General features: G+C 41.0%; 1 long non-coding RNA gene across 1 annotated transcript; it reads left to right on the plus strand.

Annotated features, from left to right (window-relative positions):
• LOC111848365 (uncharacterized) lies at positions 1–12,833 on the plus strand. Its single transcript, XR_002839285.2, has 3 exons — positions 1–125; positions 11,869–11,979; positions 12,158–12,833. It is a non-coding gene; the product is annotated as an uncharacterized lncRNA (long non-coding RNA).
• Positions 12,834–14,529: the final 1,696 nt, after the last annotated feature.

Here is a 14,529-nt window from a genome sequence, read left to right on the forward strand (position 1 = left end):
GAGAGCAATCTATTTTGCTGGTGTTGGGGGTTAATGACTATTGCCAAAGATAAGTGAATTATCAAAGCTGTTGCTCTTGCCTCGTCTCAAAATCCGTTACATTGCCTGGTCGTCTAATTAAATACGTAAGTATAATAAAATTATATTTTACGATGATTTGAAGGTAATAAGATTAGTCTTTTTGAAGTGTACTTCACATCCAAGTGTCACCGAAATTTTAATATTCATATTGAGAAATATATATGTTAAGGAAATGAAACACATTTGTTGCGCGAGTAGAGTATAAATTGAGATCTGCTGTTGGATTCCGTCTAAAAACGGTTTTTATAATACGTTTTTGTTTGAATCGCATTGGTTAATTTATGTATATTTAAAGCGTTGAATAAATAGCAAATACAAAGAGATATAATTAACCCAGACAGTTCAGTTAGAATAATTCAACTGTGTACATTTCAAATAACATTTATATAAAATTAAGTTGGCATTTCCTTTTAATTTATGTTTTGTGTCGTCGTAGAGATCGTATATTGCTTTAAGTCATTTACTGTATCTTTAATACAGATTACACGGCAAGGCGATTTCAATCTGATTACCAAATTAGGGGTTTAAGACAAATCCTCTTAAAGCTGATACCGTTGACTGGAGAAGGGAAAGAAAAGTTCGAGAAACCCATTACGTAGGTAACGATCCTGTCCTAAAAAGGAGTTTTAAACCTTATTTGACAACAAATGCAGCTGCCCCACTATTTTGGAAGATATTAGCCGAAAATGAATGCAAATCTGTGTTCAGAAGCCATCTGGCCAGAAATAGAGGAATCAGCTGCTCCACACAACAGGCGCTGAGCCTGAATCTATTTCAGCTCATTTTCTAGGATCATCTGGTCCTGGATTCAAAGCGTGGAAAATGCGCTCTTTAATTCACCAACTTTTACTTTGACTCTACTAAACGGCTTCCGTCAAAGCTAAAATTATCACAGAGCCACAAAATTAAGAAATTGGACGGGAGATTATAAAACGTGTCCTATTAATTTACTACGTTATATGCCATTTCGTTTCAAAATCATGACGCATAGAAAACGTGCTTGCTATTTACGTTGTTCAGTTGCGTGACAGTTTCAGAATACTGGTAACATTTTGTCCCTTCCAGCGCACCAGAGTGGACTTAAATCTAAATGTATCTAGATGTATTTTTAAATGCAGATTACACGATAGATGCAAACATGCGTGACGTGCTAAAAGGCTTGCTGAGTTGACTTGAGTCATTCAATCACAGATAAACTGTTTGCATGTTTAGTGTTGTGCCAACTACCGTTATCCTCGTGCTACCAGAAAGCCGCCATCTACACTCGATAAAGCTCTGTTATTAACGGTATATGGCTGCTATTGTTAATCTGTTTAATAATATTCCTACAGCCATTAGTAATGATTTGATGGTAGCAGTAGTGGTAATGGTAGTTTGTTATTGTTGTTGTTTTGTTGTACCCGCAGTAGTTGTAGTGTACAAGCGCACCCAGTAACCGCTGTTATCCTTTGTAAAACGCAAATCACTAAGACGTGGGGCTTTATACGTCGGTCATGTTAGATCTCATTTTGAGAAGTGTGCTAATAGTGGAGGCTAGACAAAGGAAAAGTTAGTCATGCAGAAGGTGTGTGGGTTTGAATAAGAGTTGCTCGGTGTTGCCAAGACCTCCCGAAGAAACGACCCTCCTCCTTATTGTGTGTGAAGTGTTCCTTTTGTGTGAATTTACGGGGTGAGGCTCCAATGATCCCCCCCCGCAAATTTGCATTTAAATAGCGACATCAACCGATTCGCGTGCCACACACCAGTGGCTTTCCCAGATGTCAAGGCAAAGTCAGTCAGACGGCTATCGCCCAGCTGTCCGGCAGCATCATACCAGAGCACGCGGGCGGCCTTAACATACACACATTTTTATTTTAATCTCTGATCAATTAGGTCAGGCTTTAGTTCTAACGATGTTTTGACGAGTAAAGAGGAAAAAGAACGCTACCAAAAGAATCCAACCAAACAGTTAAAAATACTTCGATTCATATCAGAGTGTTCTTTTATTTTTGTTTATTGTGCACTTTTGATCCGTCTGTTTAATCGCCAAGTCACATCAATAGCAGCTGACATCAATCAAAACTTGTCATTTTATTTTGCAGGGGAAAAAACGACGATAGTTATCATTGCGTTATTGACTAACAATAATAATAATAATAATAATAATAATAACCGTGCACAAGAACCATATCACAGCCATAATTTTAACCTGGGAATATCAAAGGGTGTCCGCTGTAATAAAAGCGCGCACATTGTTAATTGCTGAAGCTTTGTTGTGCTTATTTTAAAACTTCGCGAACATTTCAGTTTAAGTATTGATGATGTGATCCAGATGGAAACTGCATTCGAGTATTAGGATGAATTGAATTGGGAGCGACGTTATTCTGCAGTTTTTCGAAATTCATTCTTAAATATCGACAGGCGTGTACGATTTTGGAAGAGTAACAACAGACACAAAAGCTAGTACATACAGACTCGTAGGGTTCCAGTTTTATTTGGAAACAGGCTACGTGCAGGAGGCTGATGACAAAACTATTTATTACTATGTAAGGAAACCGAAAACATTCAAGTGGGTTTCTCTGATTGGCTAGTAATTTAATCAGCCCCGCAATATTTACATTTAAGAATAACAATTAAACTCAAGTAAAATGTGTCCGACATTACACCATTGTTAACATGTAAAGATGTACTTCTTTCATAAAGTAGAAGGAACGGACAGTAAGTGTCTCTTCTTCCTATGGCATGCCTGCCCGCGGCTCTGTGAGAGGGAGATGCGCTGTACTGCACCTGAACACCGCAAACGATCGAACAAAAGATTCACCGAGCAACGAGTTTATCTGTTGCACAAACAATATATCCATTGCATCGTACGTTTAAAATATAACTGCATGTACTTTCGAATTTACTATTATTTATCGAAATTGCCTTTACTTTGTGAGCAAATGCACATTACATGACGACTTTGAGCGTGTGACATATTGTAATTTATTGGGAAAATATTGTATATATATAGACATTTTAAATATGACTGTATAATGTCATTAATTATATTATATACAATATATAACTGAAGTTCGAACACGCATTTAAATCTGTGCCTTTGTGTGTAACTTCACATCAGACGAATATATCTTGTTTACAGGTAAAATCACTAAACTGAACATACTACAAACAATAGAGGTATATAATGTCCAAGCTATCCTGCAGACAATGAACCAAATGCATTTTTCAGGGAATGTTATTCATCACAAGGAAATTATAAGATACTTGCTTAACAGTATATTGCTTGATTTTTCTTCTATATAAAAATCCACACAAATTAAAAATGAAATTTGAAAGAGTGAAGATCACCTTGCTTTAAAAAGGCCACGCGGTAATGGTCCCTGATTCTTTTAAAGACGCTTGCTTTAAATTTGATACACAGCGCCTCCTGCAGGCACGCAAAAAAAACTCGTCATATTAAACCAAAGCTCCAGAAATCTCCGGACCGCGTCGTCTAAGATACATTGACCTTACTTGTCTAATGGAGCCACGATGCGATTTAACACCAGCACACCAAACACTGTACGGTTCTCTTATAGTACTGAGATAGTTAGTCAACCGCTTGCAAAGGGTGTCCGTGCCTTACAAAAAAGCGTACAAAGCATATTGAAGCAAATTAATAGTTATACGAAGCAATCGATGAACGGTTTGCTGTTTTTAGGAAAAATAATTGCTTACCTAATGGGGTTTAAAAATGTATATATATATATAAATGTGTGTGTGCGTGTAACATAGACCTAATTCGGGTTATAAATTGGATGCGCATTTCTGAAGTCCGATAAAGCAAATGAAAACGCCTTCTTTATTTCAAGGATATTATTAAGAAAACCTTTCAAATATTTTCAAATATTAGAAGTTCAGACTTACACGCTAGGATTTTACGTCTAGTTAGGCACATAACCAAATATTTCCAGTCTCTTTTTCCCAAACATACCTTTCTTAATGTAAAGACTGCACAATCGAACGTCTGATACTTTTTAAAGTGGAACCGAGGATCGATCAAGTAATTGGAGCTATTGTAAATTGGCTTTAATTAAGCATGCATCGTTATAATTAACTCAGATTTTTTTTGCAGCCGCTGGGACGGCGGTGTCAGCTTTGATACCGTCAGTCCAAATGTCCTAATAAGAATCAATCCTCAATTAAAAGTTTAAATATTCATTGGGAACAAATTGAAATTTATTATCAGAGCAATACATTGCGAATGCTAAAGATCCCGGTATAAGCTATAGGCCATATATATATAACGTCAAAGCTCGTACGTGAGCGGTCCAGTTCCGCGCGCCGCAAATTGCCTAAATGGCACGTGTCATGCCGGTTAGTTAAAATAAAGGAGCGCAGCACCCCAAGGTTACACCAGACTTTTTACAACTGCTGCTTTTATAACTCAGCGAAGCTAGCGACAGTTGTAACTGGCGATGTCCAAACAATTAACAGGCGCTTTTATTAAAATATAAATTCAACACACAGCGGCAAGTCTTACACATTGCTCGGACATTTTGAAGTGTTTTAAAGTACTGTATTTTAAAAGCCAATAAAATTAAACCCTGCTGCGTAACAGCATACATTTCGTCTCAAAATAATAAGAATTAATAAAGAATAAAAGGAACTGCGGTAATTTTGCAAACATGTATTTTGTCATTGTCGTTATCCCGGTTTTCACTTTTATTTTCCTATTGTTATGTTTTTTTTCTGCCGTTGAGGTGAATGATAATATAACGTTACGCGTATTCCTGCAATTATTTTATGTGAAATGTACAGAACACGTGAATAGGTGAGCGATGCCAAGGGCTTCGGCCGCCGTGTAATTTGCATTTTCATTCTGGTACTAAAATGAAGAGAGAGAGAGCGGGATGCAGGGCGGTGTGGGCGCCTACGGCATCGCCCCGGGCGATACCGATATAAAGAACAAGAAAAAAATGAATAAAGAAACCGAGACCCCTTCTAGACAATTAAGATGTAAAATTTCCAGTGTAAATCGAGACTGAATAGACTATGACTGGGTCAACTCCTCCTCATTGCTGCGTGTCACATAAGTAATACACTGGTTTCATTGTTTAAAAAGTTCACCCCAGTAAGTAAAGTTTCAGGGAGATATGTTAGCCGTACCATTCACATTATGCTAACTATGCTTGTGAGATAATTATGGTAAACGCCTCCATAGCCTGCGGAAACATTTTTTTTTAAGCGTTAAAGATATTCAATATTTATGTCGAACTGCCAGCCAGTCGGGTTAAAAAATACACTGGGTGTGAACTGATCTGTTTCAATGTTGCGCTCTTCTCATGCAGAATTCTGGAAAACGATCGACTTCACGTAACTAAAACATTTATTTCATTTAACGTCCATTGTACACGGCAACTGCGAAGCGCCAGTGGCTGTGGGGGGAATAAACGCAACGCGCACATCCTCCCATGAAAAAGGCCATTACGTGGTCACAGTGCCCCACCTGCAGGAAATAGCAAGATATCCGTCAGGCGGGCAGCCAGATCCAGCCTTTAAATACCACGCGAGCTACAGTATCAAACCCATCCGTATTATTATTATTATTATTAAGGATAATATTAGTGGGATAGTCGTAGTTTTTGTTAGCTGAAAATATATTTTGTATCGGCAGCAAAAGACGTAATTATAAAGTATTAGCAATTTGTTAGAAATTCACAGGTGCACAAAAGTTGGTCTTTAAACAAATACCATTGATATTTAAGAGAATATTAAATGTATATTTTTTACTTTAATTTTTCACTGTTAGTAAGTCCATGATGAATTATTTAATCAAGTTAGAAGACCGATAAAACTGACTTAATATTACCTCTAAAAACTCTTAAGATGATTGATATTCAAAAATAAATAGCTATTTATTTACGTAAATTGTGGTAGTTAGACATGCGGCCGCCATTTGTCCTTTTCTTCTTTAAAAGAATGATAATTTATCAACTACTTTCAAAACATGTTAACATTTAATAATGAAGATGGGAATGTTGGTCGTCATAAAACGTCTACTTGAGACAAAGCTATTGTTTTGAAACGCCTTAATTTATGAATCCGTCTGCAGCCGCTACTTTCGTAATTATAGCCTATACGGATACCTGTTTTACAGTATGGGCTACAACAAAGACACGGATTTCGGTAAATTAAAGTATAACCACATATCCATCACATATATGTGCAGAGAAAGCAACGCCTAAGATTATCTGGCGGTTCAGTTATCGCAGATTAAAAACAATTTATGAAGCAAATTAACATCTTCTTCGCGCAGGCGCGTTTAGCTAAAGTCTGGACTAAATAGAAAAGTAAAATAAAACGGTATTTTGGTTAGCATGTTTTATCTCAGAAGTTTAACCACAGGTTAAAAATATATTCAACATTTAAGAAGATTTCAACGTGTATTGGTGCCAATTATGTGTTTCAAAAATAGTACTCTCTGCTACAGATTATCCCTAAAATTTATCTACTATAATAAAACGGACAATTTTATTTTTCCAAGTGCATTTGGTTATTTTAGGGCACGCGTGGCGATACTTCTAACTTCCAAATTGACTCACAATATGACGCTACTTTTTGTTTTACTAAAACTCGCGCACTAATTCTTCAGGGCACTAGGTGAGTGTAACCGTATTTCTTTTAAAACACACACCGCGACTTGCTTTAGGAGGTTTATTTAGGATTTCTGTTATGTTAGTCACGGAAAGAAAAGGAAAAGATGACAAATATCCCCCTGGAACACACCCTTGGCACACCATCAATTGGAAAACCGCTTTGATTAGAAATATGCCCATTGTTTCAAAATTTCTTACTTTACTGACAGGTATATGGGTTTAATTGTATTTGCCAGCGGCGCGCAGTCACGTACCTAGTGCATTCCCATGTAATACATATTAGTTACCACCTCCGCTTCTAAAATAGAATAAGCCAACATGAACAGGAAGAACCACATCCTTTAAGGCGTGTCCTGTTCACTTCTAAAGTTCTGACACTTCAGCACTTATTATTGTATGTCATTATATCTATATATCTATATATGCCCTAACTAGTGCGAAACTGTGGACCTTTTCACTCGTTCAATCCTTTTGAAATCGTTATGAGACGCCACCTGACCAAAAGTGCCGGATTATGTGTTTTATCTGTGCTGCACGCAGAGTGGAATACCAGGCCACTATGATAACTTGGGGTCATCTGTTAATCCCATAACATTATTATAACTTGAGTTTAAAATAGTACCCTTCCACTCAATTGGAATAGATTTTATTTCCATTCTTATAATAATTACTTATCGCACTATTTACACCAGCGACCCTGACCTTGATACGCGAGTAGAAGATGGATGGATGGATGGGCTTGCTATTGATGTTAATCTTACACCATTTAAAATCTGTTATCTAAAATGTAAAACAGATAAACTTGTTTTCTTGCATTCTATATGTATTTATGGTGAACCTGGATTTGGAGTCGGGTACAGGAACCATCCTGTTAAATGGTGTAAAACCCTGTTGTTTTGCTTGGTCCCGCAACCATGCTCTGTGCTGGCAGCTGTCAGAGCTGCCCCAGCGGCTGGAGTGTCGACTGGCGTGTGGACTGGCGTGTGGGACCCGACTGGGCCGGAGCCGAAGACGTTTGTTAGGCTCTGGAAGGAGAGGCCGCGCAAAGCTATCCCAGCATCTGTCAATACGCCACTAACCGCCAGATCATTGCACCATCACCGCAGCAGCGGTGGAGTGGGGGTAGGGGGGCTAGATCTACCGGGCTGCCTGGCGGACAGGTGCTCTGGGTGCAGAAGTGCTGCCGCGTTTGGCAGACAGGAGAAAAATAAAGGTAGAATCACACCATTGTTAGAGCCATTTAACTGAAAAACAACAAGAGATAATGAGTCACGGATCAAGGATTTGGGCCGAACTGAATCGCCGTCCATTATCAGAAACAAAGCAAAAACATACAAATATTTTTTATTATACATTCAAAATTACCCAGCAAATATTTTACAACCGAAATGGTACAAAAATAGAAGTGTGTGCTCTGCAGGAGATGAAATCGACAGGATGTATTGGCGGCGGATCAAATTATGACTTTATCGATGTATCAGGTTGCCCAGTCGAACGGTCCTCTTCTTAAAGCCCATGCGGGTCGAGGGGACTTGGCCAATGCCTCGTCCTTTCGTTTGCCATTTCGTTTGCCATCTCATATCTGTAAATGTAGAGCATTGGTAGCAAAAAAACAAAACAAAAAGAGCTCTTGTGTATATTTGTTATTCAAAGTTAAGGACAAACCACAGGGCTGTAACATCTAATTACTTGGTGTAACCAAGAACTTCACCCCCCTCCCCCGTACGTGTGCACCTTGAGACCGTTTAAATATGCGTTTGGCCCCCACACATGGGGCTAGAGAGAGAAAAGGGGGAGAACGAACGCACGCACATTTGTTAATGCCCTCTCTCCCATTTAAATTGCAGTAGGGTGGTGAGATCCCATAGAGCATGGTGCATCATCTGTGGAAAGCAATTCAAATGTGCGAAGTCCCTTTTATTATCGGGGAGAATGGAGAAAAAACATTGCTGTGAAAATAATAAAGGTAAAGGCAAAATAATCATAGCTATTCATCATCTGTATAATGGGGAGAGGCTGGGGACCCTTTGTGGGAGCGCAAGTGGCAAAATGGGGGGGGGGGGGTCGCGTTAAATTACACAGCAAGCAGAAACTCCGCATGCGAGTTGAGATGCATCTCTTTTGCTTGCAACCTTTTCCGTGGCACCGCCGTTGGTGTGTGTGTGTGTGCGCGTACGCATTGTGTAACGCTGGACGTTGTTGATTAGTGTGATAGTGTCTGAATAGTCTTTCCAAGCACACAAAAAACCCAGTAAGATTGTAATTATCATACAGGAAACACCCCAGCGGTGACTTGTCCTACTTTTGCCAGTAACGCACGAAGACGGGAGAGACGCTGGGCCCGCTGTCTGATCAGCTGATGTCGACCGTGCGCCTGCTTTTAACTCATCTGTGTCATGGATCCGACGGCTGTTTCATTCATTCTAGGTCGATTACAAAATACAAGTTCGCATACACTGCACAGGAGCAGCAGACATGCAGGATGGATACGAATATTTCCTGTCGTAATCAGCTAATTAGACTGGTTTTAAATCTGACTGATTACTTGTTATGTAACGTGTATAGGTGATCTGTTTCTATAGTGCTGCGACTCTCACTAAGAAAACCAGTGGTGAAATGATAATGATGGTGGTGATGATGTTTAGGTAGCAACAAATTAGCCTACGGAGGGCACTGACGTTAAAATATGCATGTGCTGGACAAGGCTGTCCACTCTGATGGAGACGAGGACTTCAGGTCAATCTCACGGCATATCAGGAAAAAACTTGCAATGGCATGTTGGATTCATTGTCTTCAGCCAGGCAAACCCACAAACTTGCTTGATGAGTGGTGGGGGGGGCGGGGGGGGCATCCAGCCGTGTGTCCTAGCTCACTTCCCTTTCTCCGAGAGCAATTGAACAGTGGCAACACCTCTAACAGACGCTCCGGTGACGACTGCCGTGGAATAACCTAGTAAAATATTCCTGGAGTAGCAGTTACGCAATGAGCCCAAATTAGTGCGTTGTCATTGGCCGGCGAGGAGGTCGAACGCGGCGTAGATGGGAGAGAATCACCCAGGCAGAGAATTCCACTTTGCAGCTGCAGTCCCAGCTTCACGCTGGCAATTAGGAGCCAGAGAACTCGGGACGGAGGAGATTCATGAGAGCGTACGAGAGCGCACATCAAACGTCTAAAATAGGGGGTAATGGGCTGCCATATTGTCTCATCACAGAGCCTCAAAAACCCAAAAAGAAAATGTGCAGATCCACGGCACTGCGGTGAGCCATTGAAGATGCTGACGGTCACGCCGAGTCGAAGGTGTCGTTTTGCTGAGTCTCCGTGACAACAGGCCATGCATCTTCCATCCCGGCCGTGTCTCAGGCCAAAGCTGTTTCACTCCGCTGGCTCCAACACTTCCGCAGGTTTTCCAGCAACGACGATGCCTCTCAGCCCCTTTTCCATCTTCATTTCACCGGCCGCTCTTCTGCCTCCTTCCCCATCTGTCTCTAACCCCAGGGGTGCCTCTTTTGGAGGTTCCAGTGGTACCGATGACCGAGAAACACTCCGGGGCAAAAGGCCCCAAAATCCAGAATCAAACATGGTGGTATTGCTCCAAGCCTGAATCATACATGCCACATACGTGCTACATACATGTACTGGGCTGTTACTATTCCACTCATGGTCATCCTCTTAGTCTTAAGGAGCCTGCCCATTCTCCACTGACCTCTCCCATTAACGTGGCATTTTCGGTCACAGAAACGCCATTGACTGGACGCCTTTTTTTTCGTGACGCCGTTCTCTGTAAGCCTTAGACACTGCAGCGCGTGAGAATCCCAGGAGGGCGGCTGTTTCTGAGCTGCTGAAACCGGCAGGTATGGCACCTACAATCATATCACGTGTAAAATCGCTCCGAACACGTGTCTCGGCCATTCTGATGTTCAGCCACGCAGCAGCGGAGCCTCTGCACCTGATCTGCGTGTTATATGTACTCAGTAACAGTCACATACATTTCCTGTATACAGGATCAGTATGTTTGCACTAATGGGCCAGTATTTGTAACAAAGTGGCCACAGACTGCATGATCATTTTGGAAAACTGGTTACAGAACTAATAGTTAATCTGCAGGAAAGGCTAACCGTGTTGCAGGATGCTGTAAGGGTAGGGAGCTCATCCAGCGGAGAAATCAGCAGACCATCACAAGACAAACACTTAGCTCGATCGCCAGCATGGGCACCGGGTGTCAAGTCGAAGGAGAGCTGTTCCCCATTTCAGCTGTAATTTGTTTGGTCATGGTCCAGGGACACCACACCGCACGGCTGTACGGGAACACAGCCTCTTAGAGTGGGAACTAGTAATGTCTTACAGCACAAAACACCCCCCTTGCGACGGCATGCGAGAAACTGGAGACAGTCGAGCAAGGTCCGCTCCCCTCTGTCGGTGGGGGGTTGGGGGGGGGGGTTCCCCTCACTGTGAATTATCTTCCCATAAACAAGGACGAGCTGCTCTGAAACAAGGACGACGCACATTTAGGGGCTGGGTACCGGTCCTTCCGAAATTTGGAAATATGTCTTTGGACAAAAAAAAAAAAAAAACTCGACATTATATAAAACTGCAAAATGCCAGGATCTGTTCATATGTTAGTAGGTATTGTTGATTTATAGGCAGTAAGTGCATAAAAATAAATGAGACTGCAGTGTTCAGCTACTGACAGCCTAGTCATATTCTGTTTTGTGTTGTGTTGAATTGTATTCCTCCGGGCTACAGCATTTGCAGCATTGTTTTGTTGTTGTTGATATACACGGTGATGTGGCAGTAATTGTATTTCTGGGAAATCAAAAAGTTAATCTGAGTTACCGGCACTACCAGAGTCTGACAGTTTTCGCTCTTCTTAATTATGTTTATAAAATCTCTATTTAATTTTTAGTAATTATCAAAGGGACATCTCAGCACTGAAAAGTTTTTGCTGGAGGTGGGAAAAAAAAGCAATAATTTAATTGCATGAAGAATTAGCGTGACTGATTGTCATAACAATGTAAGGTTTACGTAATTAATGGCATCTTTCAAAACAAAGACATCTGTAATATTACGAGGGATAAAATGATCCTTAACAGTTAAGCAAGGTTAATCGCAGCTCCTCTCACCTTTAACCCCCTTGGGACACTGAGGTGCCTCTCTGTCTTTGACACAGACTTGATTTAACCTTTAAGAAAGCCAGACGACTCCCCAGCAAGAGTCTCCAGCAAGAACGATCCGAAGAGATGGAAAAAAACGTGGTTTCAGATGCAGCAAGAATGCTAAGGTAACACAGCAGGCCCTATTCACTAGTAATTGGGACGTTATTCTTTACTGGGGTCAGGGGGGGACATCGGCATTGCATTTTACCATTGTCTCCAGTGCATTTCCTCCCTGTGCCTTTTTATCTCACCTTGTATTCGCCTAAATTCAGCTCTTTGTCCGTCTGCTTGATACTCATCCAGGAGGCTGGTGATACGACAAGTGATTCAACTAGCAGCAGGCCCAGTGTTACACTAACAAAATGCCAGCGCTTGATTCTACGTGGTTGTCTCATGCATCATAGAATAAGACCAACAAGGCACATTGATAATACAATCTCAGAAAAAAGGGTACCAGTTTGTACCTTTGTTTGTCACTGGTCACTGGGTCAGGACCTCACAATTCTGTACCTTTTAAGGTACAGAACAAGACTCCCAATGTACACAAAAATGTTCCTCAGAGTCCATTTCTGTACCTTAAAAGGTACAATTACCTACAGCTAAGGGTACAATTGACAGACCCTTGAGGGTTCGGCACCAGTGACAAATTGGTACCCTCTTTTCTGAGTGTACATAAACTTTAAAAAGAGTGAGCATCTGCAAGATTCCAGTTTCCTTCATTTTAAAACTGCTTTCAGAGTGTTTGTTGTCTATCCAACACGGGTGACAAAGTTCCTGCAGTTAGTTTCTGGAGAGATATACTAAAATGATTACGCCTCTGTGTAAATTATACTTCATCAAACCGCAGCCTGCTTTGTATATGAATTGCATTAGAAGATAAGTTACAGCCTGAGTGTTTCCGCTGAATTAGATGGTGGCAAAGCATAATGGGATTATTTTACTGAACATTTTCTGTGAATAAAGGAACTCCTGAAACACACACACAGTGTCAGTGGCCTTCTTTGTAGTCTCCTTATTATACAGTATCAGGGCAGTTACTCGTTTGCTGCCCTTTCCTGTTCCTCTAATCTTTCCCCTGTACACATTTTACACGCCGCTTCCTGGCTGCCCAGAAACAGCCTTATAATATAACATTAATAAAAATCCTCCCGTGACTATAGGATACAATGTTTACACCGAGAACTTTTATTGATCTCTAACCATTGATATCAACAAGGTGTGTTTGATATGTGGGAGAAAATAAAACACAAACGCATATTGTCTAGACATAGATCTGCGGGCCAGTTACAAAGTAACCAGCTGACCTAGCCTGGTCCCACGGAGAAGGAGCGGATTTACAGGTGAGAGGGCTGACTCACATGAGGGATAGTTCCCTTCACATGTGACTCCACGTGCGGACACGACTCTGACCTCGCAGCTATCGATAATGTTACCCGGGCGATAGTTTTAAGCGTCTGCTATTCATATCTGTCGTTCGCCAGCTGCAGCCCCAGTAAGGTCAAAAGCACTGTTACTTCAAGGTCAGACACCCTCTTAAAAAATTACGCACAGCTGCTGGTAAAGGCTCCGGAAGCGGGGACATGAAAAAGTGTGGAACAGGTAGATCTCGGGACTCCAAGGACGTCGAGAACATTAATACACCGTGTGCTTTTCATCCTTTCGGGGACAGATATATTTTTTTTAAGTATATGAATAAATTTTAGCATTATAAATGCAATATGCATTTCAGAATACAAGAAAGGAAGGCAAACTCCTGCATATATTCCCCTCATTGGGTAGGGTATTTGTCTTTGATGGATTTCAGTGTTGCTCGCGACTGAATTCCTAAAACCGTCGTGTCCAATTCGTGTTTGGCTCTCGGAAAAAACAGGAGCTGGTGACAAACTCGGAGGGGAACAACGCATTGCAGTAACGCTGAGGAGAACATGAAATTGTGTCTTTGTGTGCAATCTTTTGTTCTGCATCTTTGGAGAATTCTGTTACTAAGGGGGGCTACTTTTTTTTTTTGGAGGGGGGGGGGGGGAGACTCCACGGGTATAAAGTTCCCATAAGAAACAATGATGACAGTTTCACCTTGCAGTACATGGGTGTAACTTTAACTGAAATACTGCGGATCAAAGAGAGATAAACAAAGTCGCGGGAAATGCTGAAAGAGTATATGGGACCCTGTTAAGGAGACATTCATAAAAAACAGAAGAGCCAGAGTTTAGAAAGCAGCAGAGACAACAATCATAGTTACTGTAGTTGGTGCTATTCTTACCATCACATTGTGAGGGACTCGGAATATGGAAAAGATACGATTCCGAGACTGAAGGTAAATGCCTAACAGTCCCTTGCACTATAGCCAGGACCTCCATCATCAGAGTAATTTCTTAAAATAAAATTCATTTTGTTAAAGAGCGAAAAATACGGGTTTATAAAATGTTAAACTAGGAATAAATTAACTTTTTATACTTCTCGACACTTACGCCTCCTAATGAAAGCTACCATTCTATTTCTTGAGTCTCCACCATCGCAGCCAGACAATATTAACAGGGCTGTACAGGAGTATCCATTAGGAAACAGTCTCCGGGTCTCAGTCTCTGACCAGCTCATTAAGGCCCTTTTTTATATATATTGGCCCCAGAAGGGTGTGTGGTAATCTTCAAATATGAGTGTGAAGACTTTTCCCTTTT

Source organism: Paramormyrops kingsleyae, chromosome 20 (assembly GCF_048594095.1).
Source record: "Paramormyrops kingsleyae isolate MSU_618 chromosome 20, PKINGS_0.4, whole genome shotgun sequence".
NCBI classification, from domain to species: domain Eukaryota; kingdom Metazoa; phylum Chordata; class Actinopteri; order Osteoglossiformes; family Mormyridae; genus Paramormyrops; species Paramormyrops kingsleyae.